The sequence below is a fragment of the Rutidosis leptorrhynchoides genome, chromosome 3, assembly GCF_046630445.1.
Source record: "Rutidosis leptorrhynchoides isolate AG116_Rl617_1_P2 chromosome 3, CSIRO_AGI_Rlap_v1, whole genome shotgun sequence".
In the NCBI taxonomy this organism is placed as follows: Eukaryota; Viridiplantae; Streptophyta; class Magnoliopsida; order Asterales; family Asteraceae; genus Rutidosis; species Rutidosis leptorrhynchoides.
The window spans coordinates 575,758,494-575,782,663 of record NC_092335.1 but is presented as its reverse complement, the minus strand read 5'-3'; positions in this window follow the sequence as shown (position 1 = coordinate 575,782,663).

Here is a 24,170-nt window from a genome sequence, read left to right as displayed (position 1 = left end):
GACGTTCCCAATCTGTAAAAGAAGAACTGCCATACCTTTGAACTAAAAGCTGTCTAACACGGTCAGCTAGATGGACCGTTTCCAAAGGGGCCCAATCGATTACCCTTGGCACCTCTACATTTTTTTGTTACCAATTTGAATTTGTTCCTTTGATATGTCTCGTAATCTTTCCATCTCCTATCAAATCTCAGATTAGGATGCAGAGTGTGCTCAGGAATCGTTGGGAATTCTACTGGCGGCCTCATTGGAAATACTATGAATTCATCAACAAACTGTACCGGATCATAATAAGATATGTGCTGATTAGGCTGTTGTTGTGATTCTTGTTGTGGTTCTTGTTCGTGTTGCATTTCTGGTTCTGGTTCTGGTGCTGGTCGTCTAGATGATGATGCTCCTGAACCTCCAGTATCGGCTTTCTGCAAAACACATTAAACACAAAATTTGTGCATCCAAATATGCATTAGTGTTAGCAAAATAACAACTTAAAACAATCACTATAACATGTTAAATCAAAATTAAACTTATACACATTTTTACAATTTTTCACAATTCTACACTTTTCAAATAAGCACATATGAAAATGTATACAAAGTTCATAAGCATTTAACTCAAATAACATGTCAAAATAGTTATTACTAATAATTAAACAAGTCTCAAATGGCAATTACATCAAATTAATCAAGTTCATGAATTTTGGACTTAAAAAGTCCACTTTAATCTCCAAAAATCATGTTTAGGATCAATGTTTGGATCATTTAACTATCTAAACATGTTACACTACTCAATTTAGCAATAATTCATGACAAAAATCGACCATAACTTGTTTATATCAAAAATCCCCAAATTGCTCAAGAACACTAACCCTAGATTTCTAAAAATTTTGAAGTTTTTGGCTTCAAATCATGTTAAATAGCATCAATCTAGGTTGTACATGCATAAAATACTAACAATTTAACACTAATTACACTAGAAATTAACAAAATTGCATTAGGTAAAAAATTGGTAATTATCACAAAAACTAGGAATTTATAAAGTTTAGGGGTGTAATTTTTACCATTTTGCTTAAGAATGAGAATCTAGGCATGATTAGAGCAAGAAAAATGACGAATTACGGTAGATTTTGGTGAATTTTGATGAAGATTTGAGAGTATTTTCGTATGTGTTGTGTGTGTGTGTTGGTGTGAGGCAGAAGCAGGTCGACTGGGACTTTTGTGTCTGGCCTGATTTCTAGGGCCATGCGATCGCATGGCTGCAAATGCCAAACTCCATGCGATCGCATGGAGTCCCGGGTACAGTACTTTGCCCTTTTTTTTTTTTTTTTTTTTTTTTTTTTTTTTTTTTTTTTTTTTTTTTTTTACAAAACCTTATAACTTCTAAAACATATAATTAATAAAATTCTAAAAATTTTGTTTTCCTTTAGGAGCGAGGGCGTTTCGGATCGTTGTCCTAGTCTGTCCCTTGACAAAATTTTTAAAATTTGTCAAATCAAAGCGCGGTTTTAAAAGTAAAGATTTTTGGGTTTTTTTTTTTAATGTTTTTGGCATACTTTAATTCAATAAGATTAAAAATAATGATAATAAAAGTTCTCGTCCCTCCCTCGGGTAAAGCAATTTTGGTTCAACGACCTAGTCTTCAACTCACGACGAATTTTAAAAATCATATTTTTAACTTAGCGAAATAAAGTAAATTTTTGTTTTTAAATTCACACCAAACTTAAATTTAAAATGCATAAAATTAAAAATTCACACCAAACTTAATTAAAAATTCATATTATTAATTCACACCAAACTTATATTATATTTTTGTTTTTATACATACAAACTTATATTAAAAAGATTAATTTTTCAAATATTTACAAACTTAAATATATTGATTTTACAAAGTTCAATAATATTAATTTAATATTTATATATTAATTTTAAAAATATGGTAAAAAATAAAATTAAAAATCTTTTTGGCTTTTATCCCACTTTAATCAATCAAATATTATCAAAAATATACGCTCCTATTTTCGGTAAAGTAATTTCGGTTTCATGACCTAATTTAACTCATGACGAATTTTTGAAATATTTTGGGTTGATTGATTAAAGAATTTTATACCTTAAGAATAAACGTTAAATTTCGCAGTGATGTAATAAATTTTTGTATGATATCAATAATTTCGGTCGCCAAACCTAATTTCATTCAATACCAATTTAATACTTTATAGCGAACAAATTAGCGTTTATTATCAAAAGGTTAAAAATAAAAAAAAATTAAAAACTGTACAGACTTACCTGTGAGATAGTATTCTTAGTTATATGATCTATCCCATTCATAAGATAGTCGGTTTAATTGGTTTTCCATAGCTACATAGGCGTAACCTCGAGCATTCAGTGTTTTTTCTTCTAAACATATGAACGGTCCATCTCTGCATAAAGTAACAAATTCGGTATTTGAATAGGTTTGATTATTTGAACATTTACCTCCATGTGACCATTTTCCGCATTTGTGACATCTTTCAAGGTGTCGTGCTCTTCTTTTCGCTGCGGATTTTGATTTTCCTTTACCAAATTGTAACTTATTATCTTCGCATCTGGATTCTTTTCTTACTCCGTCCAATCTTTCTCTGATTACTGATACTATTTCACTCGAAAGTGTGTCATTATTACATTTAGTGATCAAAGCGTGTAGCATTAGACCATGGTTTAATTCACAGGAAGTCTTCATTTCATAAAAACCTAAAAAAAATAAAAATTCAGAATGGGGGGAGAAGACTAGTTCTTTAGGGTCTGCTAGGGAAAGACCATTCGGGTTCCATTTTCGAGAACTACACGAAAACAGAAAATCTAACTCTAACAGAAATACATATTATCCTTTAAAGACTTGATTCTCCCCACACTTAGTTAGCTGTGGTATCGAAATTGTGATTAACTTCATTGTCGACTTCCATCGGATTATCTATGTAATGTTTAACTCTTGACCATTAACTTTAAATTCAATTCCATTTGAATTTATTAATTCTATCGTTCCGTATGGAAAAACTCTTTTGACTATGAATGGTCCAGACCATCTTGATTTCAATTTTTCAGGAAATAGCTTGAATCGTGAATTGAAAAGAAGAACTCTGTCTCCTTCTTTAAATTCTTTTGAACTTCTGATTCTTTTATCATGCCATTTCTTCGTTCTTTCTTTATAGATTAATGAATTTTCGTATGCTTCATGTCTTAATTCTTCTAATTCGTTTAGTTGACTTAATCGTAGACATCCAGCTTCATGTAAATCAAGATTACATGTCTTCAAAGCCCAAAAATACAAGTTTTAAGTTTTAGTCGATGTAGTATACTTGTAAATATATTTTTCCGTCAGTTGTTACATCACATTTATTTGTCATTTTGTCGTCAAAATTATTAGCTTTTGCTAAACTTAATGCCAGTCTTTGAAAATGCGCTGTTTTACCCTGTTTTGTACAATTTACAATATACATACATACAAATATAAACATGCATGGCAATTTGAAATGGGACTTAATATCCCACTTTCAAATCCTAAATGTGAAATATTATTTAACTAAAAGCTCTGATACCATATTTGATAATGTTAAAAACGATCATATATTTCATAGCATTATCCCTCAAGAAAGACAAGCTTTTAGTTGCGATTATTTTATTTACAAGTGATATTCGTTTAAATAATAAAAGGTGAAGACAAAAGACAGATTTGACGAATTGAAGACGCAAACTACCAAAAAGCTCAAAAGTACAAAATACATTCAAAGAGGTTCCAATTATTGATAAGAAACGTCTCAGAATTACAAGAGTACAAGATTCAAAACGCAAAGTACAAGATATTAAATTGTACGCAAGGACGTTTGAAAATCCGGAACCGGGACCAGAGTCAACTCTCAACGCTCGACGCAACGGACTAAAAATTACAAGTCAACTATGCACATGAATATAATATAATATATAATTAATTCTTAAAATTAATATATATATTATATTATATTATAAAACCGTCGGCATAAAAAAACAAAGACTTTTGAGCCTCCCCAGCTGGCCATGCGATCGCATGGCCTTGAAGGGCAAAGCTCATGCGATCGCATGAGCCCATTTTCCAGGCCTGTCCTATAAAGTTCGCGAGTTTTGGACGCAAAAACACACATCTTTTTCTTCTCCTCATTCAACGTATAATATTTATATTTATATTATAATTTTAATTTTAATTTTAATTTTAATTTATAATAATAAGGGTGTGTTAGCGAATGTTGTAAGGGTGTAAGTCGAAATTCTGTCCGTGTAACGCTACGCTATTTTTAATCATTGTAAGTTATGTTCAACCTTTTTAATTTAATGTCTCGTAGCTAACTATTAGTTCATAGCTGATTAGGAGAAGTATATCCCTATAAATAACCATTTACACTCGATCGGACACGATGGGCGGGGTATTTATATGTACGTATAATCGTTCATTTAACCGGACACGGGAATGGATTAATAGCTACTAGAATTATTAAAACAGGGGTGAAATTATGTACAAGGACACTTGACATAGTTGATAACAAAGTATTAAAACCTTGGGTTACACTCAGTCGACATCCTGGTGTAATTATTAAACAAAGTATTAAAATCTTGTTACAGTTTAAGTCCCCAATTAGTTGATAGTATTCCTTGTGGAACGAATCGTACAATTTAATATTTATCGCAATTTCATTATCGTTATTTACTAGTTTGATTATATATAAGGTCAAACTAGTTCTTTGATTAAAAGCTTAACGCTATATTAGTTTAATTTATAAAAATACGAATATATATATAAGTAATATTATTTAATAGTATTTTATAAAATATAAATGGATATTTTGTTAACGCCCAATTGTATAAGGATATCTTATGCCTATAATATAAAGATTTACAATTGGGCGTCCCTATAAATAACCATTTACACTCGATTGGACACGATGGGCGGGGTATTTATATGTCTTTATCCTGCTAAAATTAAAAGTATCGCAATTTTGTTATTTATAGGATCGAGTGTAAATGATATTTATAAATACTTAAATAAAAGAATTACATGATGGCCTTGAAGGGCAAAGCCCATGCGATCGCATGAGCCCTTTTTCCAGGCCTGTCCTATAAAGTTCGCGAGTTTTGGACGCAAAAACACACATCTTTTTCTTCTCCTCATTCAACGTATAATATTTATATTTATATTATAATTTTAATTTTAATTTTAATTTATAATAATAAGGGTGTGTTAGCGAATGTTGTAAGGGTGTAAGTCAAAATTCTGTCCGTGTAACGCTACGCTATTTTTAATCATTGTAAGTTATGTTCAACCTTTTTAATTTAATGTCTCATAGCTAAGTTATTATTATGCTTATTTAATCCGAAGTAATCATGATGTTGGGCTAAAAATATTAAAATTGGGTAATTGGGCTTTGTACCGTAATTGGGGTTTGGACAAAAGAACGACACTTGTGGAAATTAGACTATGGGCTATTAATGGGCTTTATATTTGTTTAACTAAATGATAGTTTGTTAATGTTAATATAAAGATTTACAATTGGGAGTCCCTATAAATAACCATTTACACTCGATCGGACACGATGGGCGGGGTATTTATAGGTACAAATAATCGTTCATTTAACCGGACACGGGAATGGATTAATAGCTACTAGAATTATTAAAACAGGGGTGAAATTATGTACAAGGACACTTGGCATAATTGATAACAAAGTATTAAAACCTTGGGTTACACTCAGTCGACATCCTGGTGTAATTATTAAACAAAGTATTAAAATCTTGTTACAGTTTAAGTCCCCAATTAGTTGATAGTATTCCTTGTGGAACGAACCGTACAATTTAATATTTATCGCAATTTCATTATCGTTATTTACTAGTTTGATTATATATAAGGTCAAACTAGTTCTTTGATTAAAAGCTTAACGCTATATTAGTTTAATTTATAAAAATACGAATATATATATAAGTAATATTATTTAATAGTATTTTATAAAATATAAATGGATATTTTGTTAACGCCCAATTGTATAAGGATATCTTATGCCTATAATATAAAGATTTACAATTGGGCGTTCCTATAAATAACCATTTACACTCGATCGGACACGATGGGCGGGGCATTTATATGTCTTTATCCTGCTAAAATTAAAAGTATCGCAATTTTGTTATTTATAGGATCGAGTGTAAATGATATTTATAAATACTTAAATAAAAGAATTACACGATGGCCTTGAAGGGCAAAGCCCATGCGATCGCATGAGCCCTTTTTCCAGGCCTGTCCTATAAAGTTCGCGAGTTTTGGACGCAAAAACACACATCTTTTTCTTCTCCTCATTCAACGTATAATATTTATATTTATATTATAATTTTAATTTTAATTTTAATTTATAATAATAAGGGTGTGTTAGCGAATGTTGTAAGGGTGTAAGTCAAAATTCTGTACGTGTAACGCTACGCTATTTTTAATCATTGTAAGTTATGTTCAACCTTTTTAATTTAATGTCTCATAGCTAAGTTATTATTATGCTTATTTAATCCGAAGTAATCATGATGTTGGGCTAAAAATATTAAAATTGGGTAATTGGGCTTTGTACCGTAATTGGGGTTTGAACAAAAGAACGACACTTGTGGAAATTAGACTATGGGCTATTAATGGGCTTTATATTTGTTTAACTAAATGATAGTTTATTAATGTTAATATAAATATTTACAATTGGGCGTCCCTATAAATAACCATTTACACTCGATCGGACACGATGGGCGGGGTATTTATATGTACGAATAATCGTTCATTTAACCGGACAAGGGAATGGATTAATAGCTACTATAATTGTTAAAACAGGGGTGAAATTATGTACAAGGACACTTGGCATAATTGATAACAAAGTATTAAAACCTTGGGTTACACTCAGTCGACATCCTAGTGTAATTATTAAACAAAGTATTAAAATCTTGTTACAGTTTAAGTCCCCAATTAGTTGGAATATTTAACTTCGGGTATAAGGATAATTTGACGAGGACACTCGCACTTTATATTTATGACTGATGGACTGTTATGGACAAAAACCAGACGGACATATTAAATAATCCAGGACAAAGGACAATTAACCCATGGGCATAAAACTAAAATCAACACGTCAAACATCATGATTACGGAAGTTTAAATAAGCATAATTCTTTTATTTCATATTTAATTTCCTTTATTTTATATTTAATTGCACTTCTAATTATCGCACTTTTATTTTTTGTTATTGTATTTAATTGCACTTTTAATTATCGTACTTTTTAATTATCGCAAGTTTATTTTATCGCACTTTTATTTATCGCAATTTCATTATCGTTATTTACTTTACGCTTTAAATTAAGTCTTTTATTTATTTAATATTTTACATTTGGTTTTAACCGCGACTAAAGTTTTAAAATCGACAAACCGGTCATTAAACGGTAAAAACCCCCCTTTAAAATAATAATATTACTTATATATATATTCGTATTTTTATAAATTAAACTAATATAGCGTTAAGCTTTGATTAAAAGATTCCCTGTGGAACGAACCGGACGTACTAAAAACTACACTACTGTACGATTAGGTACACTGCCTATAAGTGTTGTAGCAAGGTTTAAGTATATCCATTCAATAAATAAATAAATATCTTGTGTAAAATTGTATCGTATTTAATAGTGTTTCCTGCTAAAATTTAATAGTATTTTATACCCCTTAGCTTTAACTATCAAGTATTTTTGGCGCCGCTGCCGGGGAACGCCGAAGCGAAACGCCACACATAAAAAAAAATACGCTTTTGTAAAAATACGTTTTAAATATTCGAAAATATAAAAAGAAAACAAAAATATAAATATTTTTAAGAGTTTGTTAAATATTTAAGTTCTATAAAAGTTTCTTTATCTTTATTTTATAAAAATATAAGTTTTATTTAATGTATATAAATATATTACATAAATATATAAAATAGAAAATTCAAAACAGAAAAAAAAATATATAAACACTCGGGCCTGCTACTCTAGCAGCCCGTAACCTGGCCCAAAACCTCAGCTCATGCGATCGCATGAGCCCGAAGGCATAAACTCATGCGATCGCATGAGAGTGTCTGACACGCCAACTGCAACCCTAAAACTGCATTTATTACGGTGTATTATTATTATTATTTAATAAACCCTAATTAGGTTTTAATATTTTATTATTTAGTTTAATTTTAGTTTTTAATTTATTTTATATTTAGTTAAATTAGTTTAATTAAGTTGTAAAATTAATAGTTTTATAAAATAAATAATATAAAAATAATATTTTTATAAAAATTGTAATTTTTACAACTTTTAGTATATTTTTATATTTTGTCCCTTTTTAATTGTTTTAGCGTAACTTTTGTATTTTTCGCTCGTATTTAGTTTTAAGACATAGTTTTTGCCATAGTTATTTTTATTTCTAGATTTTTAGGCTCTGCCGTAAAATCCCTTAAGTGCTTTTTCTTTAGACTAAGATATAGGTGCTTTAGAATTTTGCGACGCCTTTTTAAGTTTTAGCTCCTTTTTAAGATATTGCCATTTGGGATATAGTTTTACTTATAAGCTTTAATATTTTAAGACACCTTTTACCTATGTATCAATTATCATTCCAATTAGTAATCTCAATTTGCGATTATAATTTTAAGTTAGTGATAGTAATAAGGTTGGGTTAGTCGAGTTTTTTTTTTTAAGTTTTATAGTCATTTTTTTTTCTTTCTTATTTTTCTACGCCTTTTATTTTTCGATCTTTTCTTTTTCGACCTTTTTCGACGGGCTCTTTTTCTTTCTTATTTCTCGCCATTCTAGTTTTAGGACATAGATTTTTATTCTACTTCTTATCTAAATTTCTTAAAATTACGAAAATTTATTTTAAGTGGTTAAATTGATAGACATCAAAATTTTCTGGTTCGTAGTAATAGTTGGATTTGTACGTGGACCGGGTTATTGGAGCCAAACAGTCCTCAATTATATTGAGACCAAACGAATCCTGCCCCTCTGCTGCATCTTTTGGCTATTCGAAACGTGGGCAAAATCAGAAAAGTCTATTGATTGGATAACTTATATAATTTTTCTTTCCTTTTAAAAACTAATAGGATATTCAGTGAATGCACCGAGCAAGACGTTCACCACCTTTTGTACGTTCACCACCTTTTGTACGTTCACCACCTGTAACTAGATCAAGACATCTAGCAAATATTACCGCCGCTGATTTTTCTTTAGAATCGTCATCCAGTCGACCAAGTACTCCAATTCAAATTTTCGATAATCCATTTTTTGAACCCGACCTCACAATTGAGAATCCGGGGAATATTCAGGGACAATTCATAGATCCTGAACCATTAAATTTTCCTCCGGAACCACCAATCATTCAAACAGAGATTGTTAAGGAACGAACCATTAAATCAGAATCCTCTAGTGATTCCGATTCAACAAATTCAATTATGGAGAATCTGGAACCTTTAAGTATGGAAGACCGAATGAGAGCTAAACGCACTGGCCAAGGTCACGCAATTACTCATCCAGACATTAATGCGCCAGATTATGAAATCAAAGGACAAATTCTACACATGGTAACTAATCAATGCCAATTCAGTGGTGCGCCGAAGGAAGATCCAAATGAACATCTTCGTACCTTTAATAGGATCTGCACTCTATTTAAAATCCGAGAAGTGGAGGATGAACAGATATATCTCATGTTATTTCCGTGGACTTTAAAGGGAGAAGCCAAAGATTGGTTGGAATCGTTACCTGAAGGGGCGATTGATACATGGGACGTTTTAGTTGAAAATTTTCTTAAACAATTCTTTCCGGCATCTAAAGCCGTAAGACTTCAAGGAGAAATTGTTACGTTCACACAAAAACCGAATGAAACTCTATATGAGGCGTGGAAAATATTTGGAAAGTTATTAAGAGGATGTCCGCAACATGGTTTAGACACCTGTCAAATAGTACAAATATTCTACCAAGGATGCGACATCACTACAAGAAAAGACATAGATATAGCAGCTGGTGGTTCCACTAAGAAGAAAACCGAAACTGATGCTTATAAAATTATTGATAACACTGCTTCCCACTCACATGAGTGGCACCAAGAAAAAGATATCGTTAGATCATCTAAAGCAGCTAGAGCCGATTCTAGCCATGACTTAGATTCCATTTCCGCAAAGATAGATGCTGTGGAGAGACGAATGGAAAAGATGACTAAAGATATCCACTCAATACGAATTAGTTGTGAGCAGTGTGGAGGACCACATTTGACAAAAGATTGTCTCAGTATTGAATTAACAATGGAACAAAGAGAGAATGTTTCATATCTAAACCAAAGGCCTGGAAATAATTATCAGAATAATTATCAACCGCCAAGACCGATTTACAATCAAAATCAGAATTATAACCGAAATATTCCATACAACAACCAACAAGGTCCTAGCAATCAACAAGTATCTAACAATACTTACAACCAGCAAAGACCTAATTTTCAAAACAAACCACCACAACCCGATGATAAAAAGCCGAATTTAGAAGATATGATGACGAAGCTAGTTGAAACTCAAACGCAGTTTTTCACATCTCAAAAACAAACTAATGAACAAAATGCTCAAGCATTTAGAAATCAACAAGCTTCTATTCAAAACTTGGAACAAGAAGTAAGTAACCTAGCAAGGTTAATAGGTGAAAGAAAACCGGGAAGTTTACCTAGTGATACAAATGCAAACCCCCGGAATGAAACAGCTAAAGCCATTACCACAAGAAGTGGTACAACACTTAAACCACCTAAAATACCTGTAACTTCCGATGAAGCTATTCCTACTCCACAAGAACCACAACCTGATCAAGATAAGGAAAAAGAACCGGTAGTTGAAAAGGTTAATGAAGATAACACAATTAAGGCTAAACCTTATGTTAAACCATACCAACCACCACTTCCTTACCCGAGTAAAATGAAGAAAGAGAAACTTGAAGCCGAGCAATCCAAATTCTTGGATATGTTTAAACAGATAAATGTAAATCTTCCTTTCATTGATGTGATTTCAGGAATGCTTAGATATGCTAAATTCTTGAAAGATCTGATCACGAATAGAAAGAAAATGGAAGAACTCTTGGCTGTTACTATGAATGCTAATTGTTCAGCAGTGCTGTTGAATAAGATACCAGAAAAATTATCTGATCCAGGAAGTTTCACAATTCCATGTTTTCTGGGTAGTCTTAGTTCAATAGAAGCATTATCAGACTTAGGTGCTAGTATAAATTTAATGCCGTATTCACTATACACTAAACTAGACCTTGGAGAATTGAAACCAACAAGAATAAGTATACAACTAGCCGATCGATCAATAAAATATCCTAGAGGGATAATGGAGAACATGCTAGTTAAAGTTGGTACTTTAGTATTTCCAGTAGATTTTGTTGTTCTGGACATGGAAGAAGATTCTCAAGTTCCTCTCATATTAGGAAGACCATTCTTAAACACGGCTAAAGCAATGATAGACGTGTTTGGTAAGAAACTGACCCTAACCACAATCTGTAGATGATACATGTTATTATATTCAAACAATAGATTCACATGCAGAATTGTTAGAAGAATTTCCAAAATTACAAGGAACAGGAGAATGTTCTTTAGGAAGACTAGTTAAAAAATAAATTATTAAACTACTAGACGCAGGTCTAATTTATCCAATATCTGATAGTCCATGGGTAAGCCCAGTTCAATGCGTGCCTAAGAAGGGTGGCATGACTGTCATTACAAATGAAAAAAATGAGCTTATTCCTACTAGGACTGTAACAGGATGGCGTGTATGTATTGATTATAGAAAATTAAATGACGCCACCAGAAAAGATCACTTTCCCTTACCTTTTATTGATCAAATGTTGGAAAGATTAGCCGGAAATAGTTACTATTGTTTTCTTGATGGTTTTTCCGGATATTTTCAAATTCCAATAGCACCTGAAGATCAAGAGAAAACCACATTCACGTGCCCTTATGGTACTTTTGCTTACAAACGCATGCCATTTGGAAGAATGCATGGAAGTTTTCATGGATGACTTTTCAGTCTTCGGTGATACATTTGAATCATGTCTAGCTAATCTTGAACGAATGCTGATTAGATGCGAACAATCAAATCTAGTACTTAATTGGGAGAAATACCATTTCATGGTTAAAGAAGGCATCGTTCTTGGACATAAAATTTCAAAAGAAGGAATTGAAGTGGATAGAGCTAAAGTAGATGTAATTGCTAAACTTCCGCATCCCACCAATGTTAGAGGAGTTAGGAGTTTTCTAGGACATGCCGGTTTTTACCGACGTTTCATAAAAGATTTTTCTAAAATTGCCACTTTTATGAATAAACTCCTAGAAAAGGATGCTCCATTCATCTTTTCAGATGAATGTATCAAATCTTTTAATATTCTTAAAGAGAAACTCACTAATGCACCCATCATGATAACACCAAATTGGAATCTATCGTTTGAACTAATGTGCGATGCAAGTGATTTTGCAATGGGAGCCATTTTAGGACAAAGGATTGAAAAACGATTTCAACCTATATATTATGCTAGTAAGATGTTACAAGGAGCACAAACGAACTATACAACTACTGAAAAAGAACTCCTTGCTATTGTCTTTGCTTTTGACAAATTTCGTTCATATCTCGTTCTAGCAAAAACGGTGGTCTATACCGACCATTCTGCTCTTAGATACCTATTTTCGAAAGAAGATGTCAAACCAAGATTAATCCGTTGGATCTTACTCTTACAAGAGTTCGATATTGAAATCCAAGATAAAAGAGGAGCAGAAAATCTCGCCGCTGAGCATCTTTCTCGTCTTGAAAATCCCGAATTAGAAGTTCTAAATGAATCGGCCATACAAGACAACTTTCCTGATGAATATCTATTGAAGATAGATTATACTGAAATTCCATGGTTTGCAGACTATGCAAACTACTTAGTATGTGGATTCCTTGAAAAAGGATTATCGTACCAAAAACGAATGAAATTCTTCAGTGATATAAAACACTATTTCTGGGAAGATCCACATTTGTTTAAAAGTTGTCCCTATGGAATAATACGCCGATGTGTATTCGGAGATGAAGCTAGTAAAATTTTAAACCATTGTCACACAGGACCAACAGGAGGGCATTATGGGCCTCAACTAACAGCAAGAAAAGTTTATGATGCTGGATTCTATTGGCCTACAATTTACAAAGACGCTCACCTTCTATGCAAGTCCTGTGATGCTTGTCAAAGGGCCGGAAAAATAAGTCAACGTGATGAAATGCCACAAAATGTCATTCAAGTATGTGAAGTATTTGACATTTGGGGTATTGACTTTATGGGTTCATTTCCAAAATCTCATAATAATCTCTATATTCTCGTCGCCATTGATTATGTATCTAAATGGGCAGAAGCACAAGCTCTCCCAACTAACGATGCACGAGTTGTAGTCAACTTTTTAAAACGTCTTTTTGCAAGGTTTGGAACACCGAAAGCTTTAATAAGTGATCGGGGAACTCATTTCTGTAATAATCAACTTGAGAAAGTTCTTAAAATTTATGGAGTAACTCATAAAATCTCCACCGCATATCATCCACAAACAAGTGGACAAGTTAAAAATACCAACCGAGCTTTAAAACGTATTCTAGAGAAAACCGTAGGATCAAATCCGAAGGAATGGTCCATTAAATTGGAGGATGCACTCTGGGCTTTTAGAACAACCTACAAAACCCCAATTGGAACCACACCTTTTAGACTCGTTTATAGAAAAGCATGTCATCTTCCAGTAGAAATTGAACACAGAGCATTTTGGGCTTTGAAGACATGTAATCTTGATTTACATAAAGCTGGATGTCTACGATTAAGTCAACTAAACGAATTAAAAGAATTAAGACATGAAGCATACAAAAATTCGTTAATCTATAAAGAAAGAACGAAGAAATGGCATGATAAAAGAATCAGAAGTTCAAAAGAATTTAAAGAAGGAGACAGAGTTCTTCTTTTCAATTCACGATTCAAGCTATTTCCTGGAAAATTGAAATCAAGATGGTCTGGACCATTCATAGTCAAAAGAATTTTCCCATACGGAACGATAGAATTAATAAATTTAAATGGAATTGAATTTAAAGTTAATGGTCACAGAGTTAAACATTACATAGATAATCCGATGGAAGTCGACAACAAAATTAATCACAATTTCGATACCACAGCTAACTAAGTATGGGGAGAATCAAGTCTTTAAAGGATAATATGTATTTCTGTTAGAGTTAGATTTTCTGTTTTCGTGTAGTTCTCGAAAATGGAACTCGAATGGTCTTTCCCTAGCAGACCCTAAAGAACTAGTCTTCTCCCCCCATTCTGAATTTTTATTTTTTTTAGGTTTTTACGAAATGAAGACTTCCTGTGAACTAAACCATGGTCTAATGCTACACGCTTTGATCACTAAACATAATAATGACACACTTCTGAGTGAAATAGTATCAGTAATCAGAGAAAGATTGGACGGAGTAAGAAAAGAATCCAGATGCGAAGATAATAAGTTACAATTTGGTAAAGAAAAATCAAAATCCGCAGCGAAAAGAAGAGCACGACACCTTGAAAGATGTCACAAATGCAGAAAATGGTCACATGGAGGTAAATGTTCAAATAATCAAACCTATTCAAATACCGAATTTGTTACTTTATGCAGAGATGGACCGTTCATATGTTTAGAAGAAAAAACACTGAATGCTCGAGGTTACGCCTATGTAGCTATGGAAAACCAATTAAACCGACTATCTTATGAATGGGATAGATTATATAACTAAGAATACTATCTCACAGGTAAGTCTGTATAGTTTTTAATTTTTTTATTTTTATTTTTAACCTTTTGATAATAAACGCTAATTTGTTCGCTATAAAGTATTAAATTGGTATTGAATGAAATTAGGTTTGGCGACCGAAATTATTGATATCATACAAAAATTTATTACATCATTGCGAAATTTAACGTTTATTCTTAAGGTATAAAATTCTTTAATCAATCAACCCAAAATATTTCAAAAATTCGTCATGAGTTAAATTAGGTCATGAAACCGAAATTACTTTACCGAAAAGAGAGGCGTATATTTTTGATAATATTTGATTGATTAAAGTGGGATAAAAGTCAAAAAGATTTTTAATTTTATTTTTTACCATGTTTTTAAAATTAATATATAAATATTAAATTAATATTTTGAACTTTGTAAAATCAATATATTTAAGTTTGTAAATATTTGAAAAATTAATCTTTTTAATATAAGTTTGTATGTATAAAAACAAAAATATAATATAAGTTTGGTGTGAATTAATAATATGAATTTTTAATTAAGTTTGGTGTGAATTTTTAATTTTATGCATTTTAAATTTAAGTTTGGTGTGAATTTAAAAACAAAAATTTACTTTATTTCGCTAAGTTAAACATATGATTTTTAAAATTCGTCGTGAGTTGAAGACTAGGTCGTTGAACCGAAATTGCTTTACCCGAGGGAGGGACGAGAACTTTTATTATCATTATTTTTAATCTTATTGAATTAAAGTATGCCAAAAACATTAAAAAAAAAAACCCCCCAAAAATCTTTACTTTTAAAACCGCGATTTGATTTGACAAATTTTAAAAATTTTGTCAAGGGACAGACTAGGACAACGATCCGAAACGCCCTCGCTCCTAAAGGAAAACAAAATTTTTAGAATTTTATTAATTATATGTTTTAGAAGTTATAAGGTTTTGTAAAAAAAAAAAAAATAAAAATAAAAAAAAATAAAAAGGGCAAAGTACTGTACCCGGGACTCCATGCGATCGCATGGAGTTTGGCATTTGCAGCCATGCGATCGCATGGCCCTGGAAATCAGGCCAGACACAAAAGTCCCAGTCGACCTGCTTCTGCCTCACACCAACACACACACACAACACATACGAAAATACTCTCAAATCTTCATCAAAATTCACCAAAATCCACCGCAATTCGTCATTTTTCTTGCTCTAATCATGCCTAGATTCTCATTCTTCAGCAAAATGGTAAAAATTACACCCCTAAACTCTATAAATTCCTAGTTTTTGTGATAATTACCAATTTTTTACCTAATGCAATTTTGTTAATTTCTAGTGTAATTAGTGTTAAATTGTTAGTATTTTATGCATGTATAACCTAGATTGATGCTATTTAACATGATTTGAAGCCAAAAACTTCAAAATTTTTAGAAATCTAGGGTTAGTGTTCTTGAGCAATTTGGGGCCTTTTGATATAAACAGGTTATGGTCGATTTTTGTCATGAATTATTGCTAAATTGAGTAGTGTAACATGTTTAGATAGTTAAATGATCCAAACATTGATCCTAAACATGATTTTTGGAGATTAAAGTGGACTTTTTAAGTCCAAAATTCATGAACTTGATTAATTTGATGTAATTGCCATTTGAGACTTGTTTAATTATTAGTAATGACTATTTTGACATGTTATTTGAGTTAAATGCTTATGAACTTTGTATACATTTTCATATGTGCTTATTTGAAAAGTGTAGAATTGTGAAAAATTGTGAAAATGTGTATAAGTTTAATTTTGATTTAACATGTTATAGTGATTGTTTTAAGTTGTTATTTTGCTAACACTAATGCATATTTGGATGCACAAATTTTGTGTTTAATGTGTTTTGCAGAAAGCCGATACTGGAGGTTCAGGAGCATCATCATCTAGACGACCAGCACCAGGACCAGAACCAGAAATGCAACACGAACAAGAACCACAACAAGAACCACAACAACAGCCTGATCAGCACATACCTTATTATGATCCGGTACAGTTTGTTGATGAATTCATAGTATTCCCAATGAGGCCGCCAGTAGAATTCCCAATGATTCCTGAGCACACTCTGCATCCTAATCTGAGATTTGATAGGAGATGGAGAGATTACGAGACATATCAAAGGAACAAATTCAAATTGGTAACAAAAAAATGTAGAGGTGCCAAGGGTAATCGATTGGGCCCCTTTGGAAACGGTCCATCTAGCTGACCGTGTTAGACAGCTTTTAGTTCAAAGGTATGGCAGTTCTTCTTTTACAGATTGGGAACGTCTTTTCACCATTCGTAGACCTGTATATAAGGAATGGTGTGTTGAGTTGATGAGTACTGTATCACTTGATACAAATATAGTTAGAATAGATTATAGAAGATTTCTTAGGTTTATCCTTGGCGGTAGGATGTACAAAATGTCCATGCTGAACATGGCCAGGGCTTTACAGATATATACTCCTGGTGAGTTGCTACTACCCGATTGTACAAACTTGATTCATTATGGTGAAAGGGTAGATAGCAACTTTGACGCTGACGCCATTTGGAGGCGTATGTCACATTTTGATGTTTTTACACGAGCAGGCGGACACTCCTATACACATATTGACCGAGCCGAGCTTCGTATTATTCATAGATTTTTGGCTAACTCGATTACACCGACAGGTCACAATAAAGAAAAAATTACCTTACATGATTTATTCTACCTAAAGTGTATTCGGGATCCTAGAAGCTTTGTCAATATCCCTTACTGTGTTGCTTTTTATTTATCTAAAAAGGTAGAGGGAATGCAGGAAGGGAGTATAATAGGAGGAGGTATTTTTGTTACTCTCATTGGAGAGTATTTAGGTGTTGATAGGAACCAAGGGGGTCCATTACAGCTTTGTAGAGAACAGGTTGAGACCTTAGGATTGAAAGTTTATGTGGGTGCTAAGGTATTGAAAAGTAGACGTAACCAAGCAGTACCCTATGAGGGATCTCATCCTCAGATAGAGAGAGGCTCAGACGAGGAAATGGAGGAGGCGGAAGACATTAGGGATGTCTTTCGAGATGCTATTCTTGACGTCCACGTTCGTATAGATGAGGAAGCAATGACGAACGCGGCCAGACATAGTATGTATGAGCAGTGGAACTCCGAGCGATTATACGAGGATTATAGGCGATGCCAACACGATAGCTGGTTAGTTCATCAGCACCAAATCATGAGCCAGCTATCATATCAGGTACCAAATAACTATGTACCTACTCGACCTGCTCATTTTCCGCCACACAGCCCCGATATCCGACCACCCTTTAACCGGTATGACTATAACCAAGCCTATCAAAACACCTATAACCAATAATGGAACCCACCTGACGAGATGAACTGGAACCCATATCCAGACTGATTTAGTTCCATTTGGTTATTTATATGATTTTTATGTTTTTATCTTTTTACTTATTCATGTTTAAACTTATGTTATTGAATATACTTATGTAATCTTTATCATTTTTATTATTATTGTGTACTAATATTTCACATTTAGGATTTGAAAGTGGGATATAAAGTCCCATTTCAAATTGCCATGCATGTTTATATTTGTATGTATGTATATTGTAAATTGTACAAAACAGGGTAAAACAGCGCATTTTCAAAGACTGGCATTAAGTTCAGCAAAAGCTACTAATTTTGACGACAAGATGACAAATAAATGTGATGTAACAACAGACGGAATGAACAAATGATATGCACCATTTATCATTCAGTAAACAAACGCCAATATATTTGAAAACTTAGGTAAAATTTAATCATTTCTATGCTAATCACCCTCAATAATTTAAATTGTTACTGATTTCTTGCAAATGAGGGCATTGCAAGATCTTAAGTGTGAGAAGGGGTTAAATTCTTTCGGATTTTTAAAATTTTTATCTTAAACACTTGGTTACCATTAAAAATACTAGTAACGTAGTAGTTGTATTAGAATCTAGTGCTCTCTGATAATAAAGAACAGCCCTAGTCTTATATACTGACTACCCAATTCTAGTAAAATTTTTCAAAATTTTCAATTAAATGAACTCAAAATCATGTTTATACATATTTATGAATGATAAAACTAGGTGTTAACACCGAAATTATTGTTACCTCGGAAAGGACATAAATTGAGAAACAAACCAAAATGTTAAAATTCATTTAAAATGGAATCGAGGACAATAAAAAGGAAAATAAAAGCCAAGTGTGGGAAAAATTACCAAGTTATCTTAAACATATGTCACATATTTCTGTAACAAATAATTGAAGATACTTTTGCTTTGGACTAAACTAAACTGTTTTACCCGATGAAAGAAAAGAAGAGATGGATCTACACGATAAATCAATTCCATCGTTAAAAGGAAGTAAAGTCTTTCGAAAAAGAAACGCGCTTCTTGATTTAGGTCATGAAGTTGTCGTCCAGACCAGCTGTAGGTTGATGAAAAATCTAGAAAAGTCATCTCTAAAATCAGCAGGAAATCCACGGACCTCAGCATAAAATAGGGTCGCCAAGTGGTCAGATTTATCCAAACCATGAGAAGGATTTATCTCGTACAATGAGGGGCACCGTGTAAATTAGCTTGATAAGACTAATGAATCAAACCCCCAGAAAGGATAATCTCCTTAAAAGATCAAAAATCAGCTTTTAAGACTGATATTACTCAATCCTAGAGATTGACCTTAAAGATTGAGAATTACAAACTCATGGAATTCAATGATATCTAAACTCGAGCTTCAACGAGAAAATATTTTGATTAAATTATAAACCGATTTGTTTTCTGAAAACTCATTTTCAATGCGTTCATTACCATTGAACGTAATATCCTAGGAATTCACCTGGAATTCATTAGGTCACCTGAACCAAATCGGGTGTCAACCGTAAGAACGGTGGTTGCATAGCATGGTCAAAGACAGGACCTTGTGCCAGACCGGAAAATTATAAGGGTGAGCTTTACTATTGCTCCTACAAAGGATAGTAATTGCATCCGACACGTTAAAGACCATAATTAAAAGCATGTCACGGAACATTGCCTTAACAGTTGCTTGTTCAACGCTTTCCTTTACAAACGGACGGTAGTTTACCGAAAGGTAATATTCTGAACAAGTAAACTGGACGTGTTGCTTTCCCAATACAAGGTTAGCAAGTGGGTGACACAAAACTGCAAGTTTTGAGCTAAAAGTTTCAAATCTGAAACCCACCAAACCCACAAAAATATTTTGCAAACACCGGTGAAGGGTTATTTCGGAAAACTTATCTAGGGTAAAAGCTAGATTTAATTTTCAAAAAAAAAAAAAAAAAAGATCAAATGTTTTCATAAAGATCCAATTTCCTTAATGGATCTAAATTTTATAGTCATGTGGGACTGTAAACCACATCGTTACTACCATTGTTTATACCGCCGTATTGAAATCACTGATGTACAAAGTGTGAAGAATAAAGAAGTGATTCTAGTATTTCAAGACTATATTGCTTGAGGACAAGCAACGCTCAAGTGTGGGAATATTTGATAATGTTAAAAACGAACATATATTTCATAGCATTATCCCTCAAGAAAGACAAGCTTTTAGTTGCGATTGTTTTATTTACAAGTGATATTCGTTTAAATAATAAAAGGTGAAGACAAAAGACAGATTCGACGAATTGAAGACGCAAACGACCAAAAAGCTCAAAAGTACAAAATACAATCAAAGAGGTTCCAATTATTGATATGAAACATCTCAGAATTACAAGAGTACAAGATTCAAAACGCAAAGTACAAGATATTAAATTGTACGCAAGGACATTTGAAAATCCGGAACCGGGACCAGAGTCAACTCTCAACGCTCGACGCAACGGACTAAAAATTACAAGTCAACTATGCACATGAATATAATATAATATATAATTAATTCTTCAAATTAATATATATATTATATTATATTATATTATAAAACCGTCGGCATAAAAAAACAAAGACTTTTGAGCCTCCCCAGCTAGCCATGCAATCGCATGGCCTTGAAGGGCAAAGCCCATGCGATCGCATGTGCCCTTTTTCCAGGCCTGTCCTATAAAGTTCGCGAGTTTTGGACGCAAAAACACACATCTTTTTCTTCTCCTCATTCAACATATAATATTTATATTTATATTATAATTTTAATTTTAATTTTAATTTATAATAATAAGGGTGTGTTAGCGAATGTTGTAAGGGTGTAAGTCGAAATTCTGTCCGTGTAACGCTACGCTATTTTTAATCATTGTAAGTTATGTTCAACCTTTTTAATTTAATGTCTCGTAGCTAAGTTATTATTATGTTTATTTAATCTGAAGTAATCATGATGTTGGGCTAAAAATATTAAAATTGGGTAATTGGACTTTGTACCGTAATTGGGGTTTGGACAAAAGAACGACACTTGTGGAAATTAGACTATGGGCTATTAATGGGCTTTATATTTGTTTAACTAAATGATAGTTTGTTAATGTTAATATAAATATTTACAATTGGGCGTCCCTATAAATAACTATTTACACTCGATCGGACACGATGGGCGGGGTATTTATATGTACGAATAATCGTTCATTTAACCGGACACAGGAATGGATTAATAGCTACTAGAATTATTAAAACAGGGGTGAAATTATGTACAAGGACACTTGGCATAATTGATAACAAAGTATTAAAACCTTGGGTTACACTCAGTCGACATCCTGGTGTAATTATTAAACAAAGTATTAAAATCTTGTTACAGTTTAAGTCCCCAATTAGTTGGAATATTTAACTTCGGGTATAAGGATAATTTGACGAGGACACTCGCACTTTATATTTATGACTGATGGACTGTTATGGACAAAAACCAGACGGACATATTAAATAATCCAGGACAAAGGACAATTAACCCATGGGCATAAAACTAAAATCAACACGTCAAACATCATGATTACGGAAGTTTAAATAAGCATAATTCTTTTATTTCATATTTAATTTCTTTATTTTATATTTAATTGCACTTCTAATTATCGCACTTTTATTTTTTGTTATTGTATTTAATTGCACTTTTAATTATCGTACTTTTTAATTATCGCAAGTTTATTTTATCGCACTTTTATTTATCGCAATTTCATTATCGTTATTTACTTTACGCTTTAAATTAAATCTTTTATTTATTTAATATTTTACATTTGGTTTTAACTGCGACTAAAGTTTTAAAATCGACAAACCGGTCATTAAACGGTAAAAACCCCCTTTAAAATAATAATATTACTTATATATATATTCGTATTTTTATAAATTAAACTAATATAGCGTTAATCTTTGATTAAAAGATTCCCTGTGGAACGAACCGGACTTACTAAAAACTACACTATTGTACGATTAGGTACACTGCCTATAAGTGTTGTAGCAAGGTTTAAGTATATCCATTCAATAAATAAATATCTTGTGTAAAATTGTATCGTATTTAATAGTATTTCCTGCTAAAATTTAATAGTATTTTGTACCCCTTAGCTTTAACTATCAAGTATTTGGACAAGATTTAATGATTAAGTACGATAATTGTCCAAAATTCTAGAGAAAACCGTAGGATCAAATCCGAAGGAATGGTCCATTAAATTGCACTTGCATGGAGTTTTATAAAATACTTGATAGTAATCATTTCTGGGGGTATATATATTACGGGTTAAGCTTGTAATCATTTTATGTATTTCCAACTTACGCTTTATGTATTTCCAATTATTAAACGAATGTTGTAAGGGTGTAAGTCGAAATTATGTCCGTGTAACGCTACGCTATTTTTAATCATTGTAAGTTATGTTCAACCTTTTTAATTTAATGTCTCGTAGCTAAGTTATTATTATGCTTATTTAATCCGAAGTAATCATGATGTTGGGCTAAAAATATTAAAATTGGGTAATTGGGCTTTGTACCATAATTGGGGTTTGGACAAAAGAACGACACTTGTGGAAATTAGACTATGGGCTATTAATGGGCTTTATATTTGTTTAACTAAATGATAGTTTGTTAATGTTAATATAAAGATTTACAATTGGGCGTCCCTATAAATAACCATTTACACTCGATCAGACACGATGGGCGGGGTATTTATATGTCTTAATTTCAAAAAATGGATTATCGGAAATTTGAATTGGAGTACTTGGTCGAATATATATATTTATCGTAAAAATACTATTAAGGGTGTGTTAGCGAATGTTGTAAGGGTGTAAGTCGAAATTCTGTCCGTGTAACGCTACGCTATTTTTAATCATTGTAAGTTATGTTCAACCTTTTTAATTTAATGTCTCGTAGCTAACTATTAGTTCATAGCTGATTAGGAGAAGTATATCCCTATAAATAACCATTTACACTCGATCGGACACGATGGGCGGGGTATTTATATGTACGTATAATCGTTCATTTAACCGGACACGGGAATGGATTAATAGCTACTAGAATTATTAAAACAGAGGTGAAATTATGTACAAGGACACTTGGCATAATTGATAACAAAGTATTAAAACCTTGGGTTACACTCAGTCGACATCCTGGTGTAATTATTAAACAAAGTATTAAAATCTTGTTACAGTTTAAGTCCCCAATTAGTTGATAGTATTCCTTGTGGAACGAACCGTACAATTTAATATTTATCGCAATTTCATTATCGTTATTTACTAGTTTGATTATATATAAGGTCAAACTAGTTCTTTGATTAAAAGCTTAACGCTATATTAGTTTAATTTATAAAAATACGAATATATATATATAAGTAATATTATTTAATAGTATTTTATAAAATATAAATGGATATTTTGTTAACGCCCAATTGTATAAGGATATCTTATGCCTATAATATAAAGATTTACAATTGGGCGTCCCTATAAATAACCATTTACACTCGATCGGACACGATGGGCGGGGTATTTATATGTCTTTATCCTGCTAAAATTAAAAGTATCGCAATTTTGTTATTTATAGGATCGAGTGTAAATGATATTTATAAATACTTAAATAAAAGAATTACACGATGGCCTTGAAGGGCAAAGCCCATGCGATCGCATGAGCCCTTTTTCCAGGCCTGTCCTATAAAGTTCGCGAGTTTTGGACGCAAAAACACACATCTTTTTCTTCTCCTCATTCAATGTATAATATTTATATTTATATTATAATTTTAATTTTAATTTTAATTTATAATAATAAGGGTATGTTAGCGAATGTTGTAAGGGTGTAAGTCGAAATTCTGTCCGTGTAGCGCTACGCTATTTTTAATCATTGTAAGTTATGTTCAACCTTTTTAATTTAATGTCTCGTAGCTAAGTTATTATTATGCTTATTTAATCCGAAGTAATCATGATATTGGGCTAAAAATATTAAA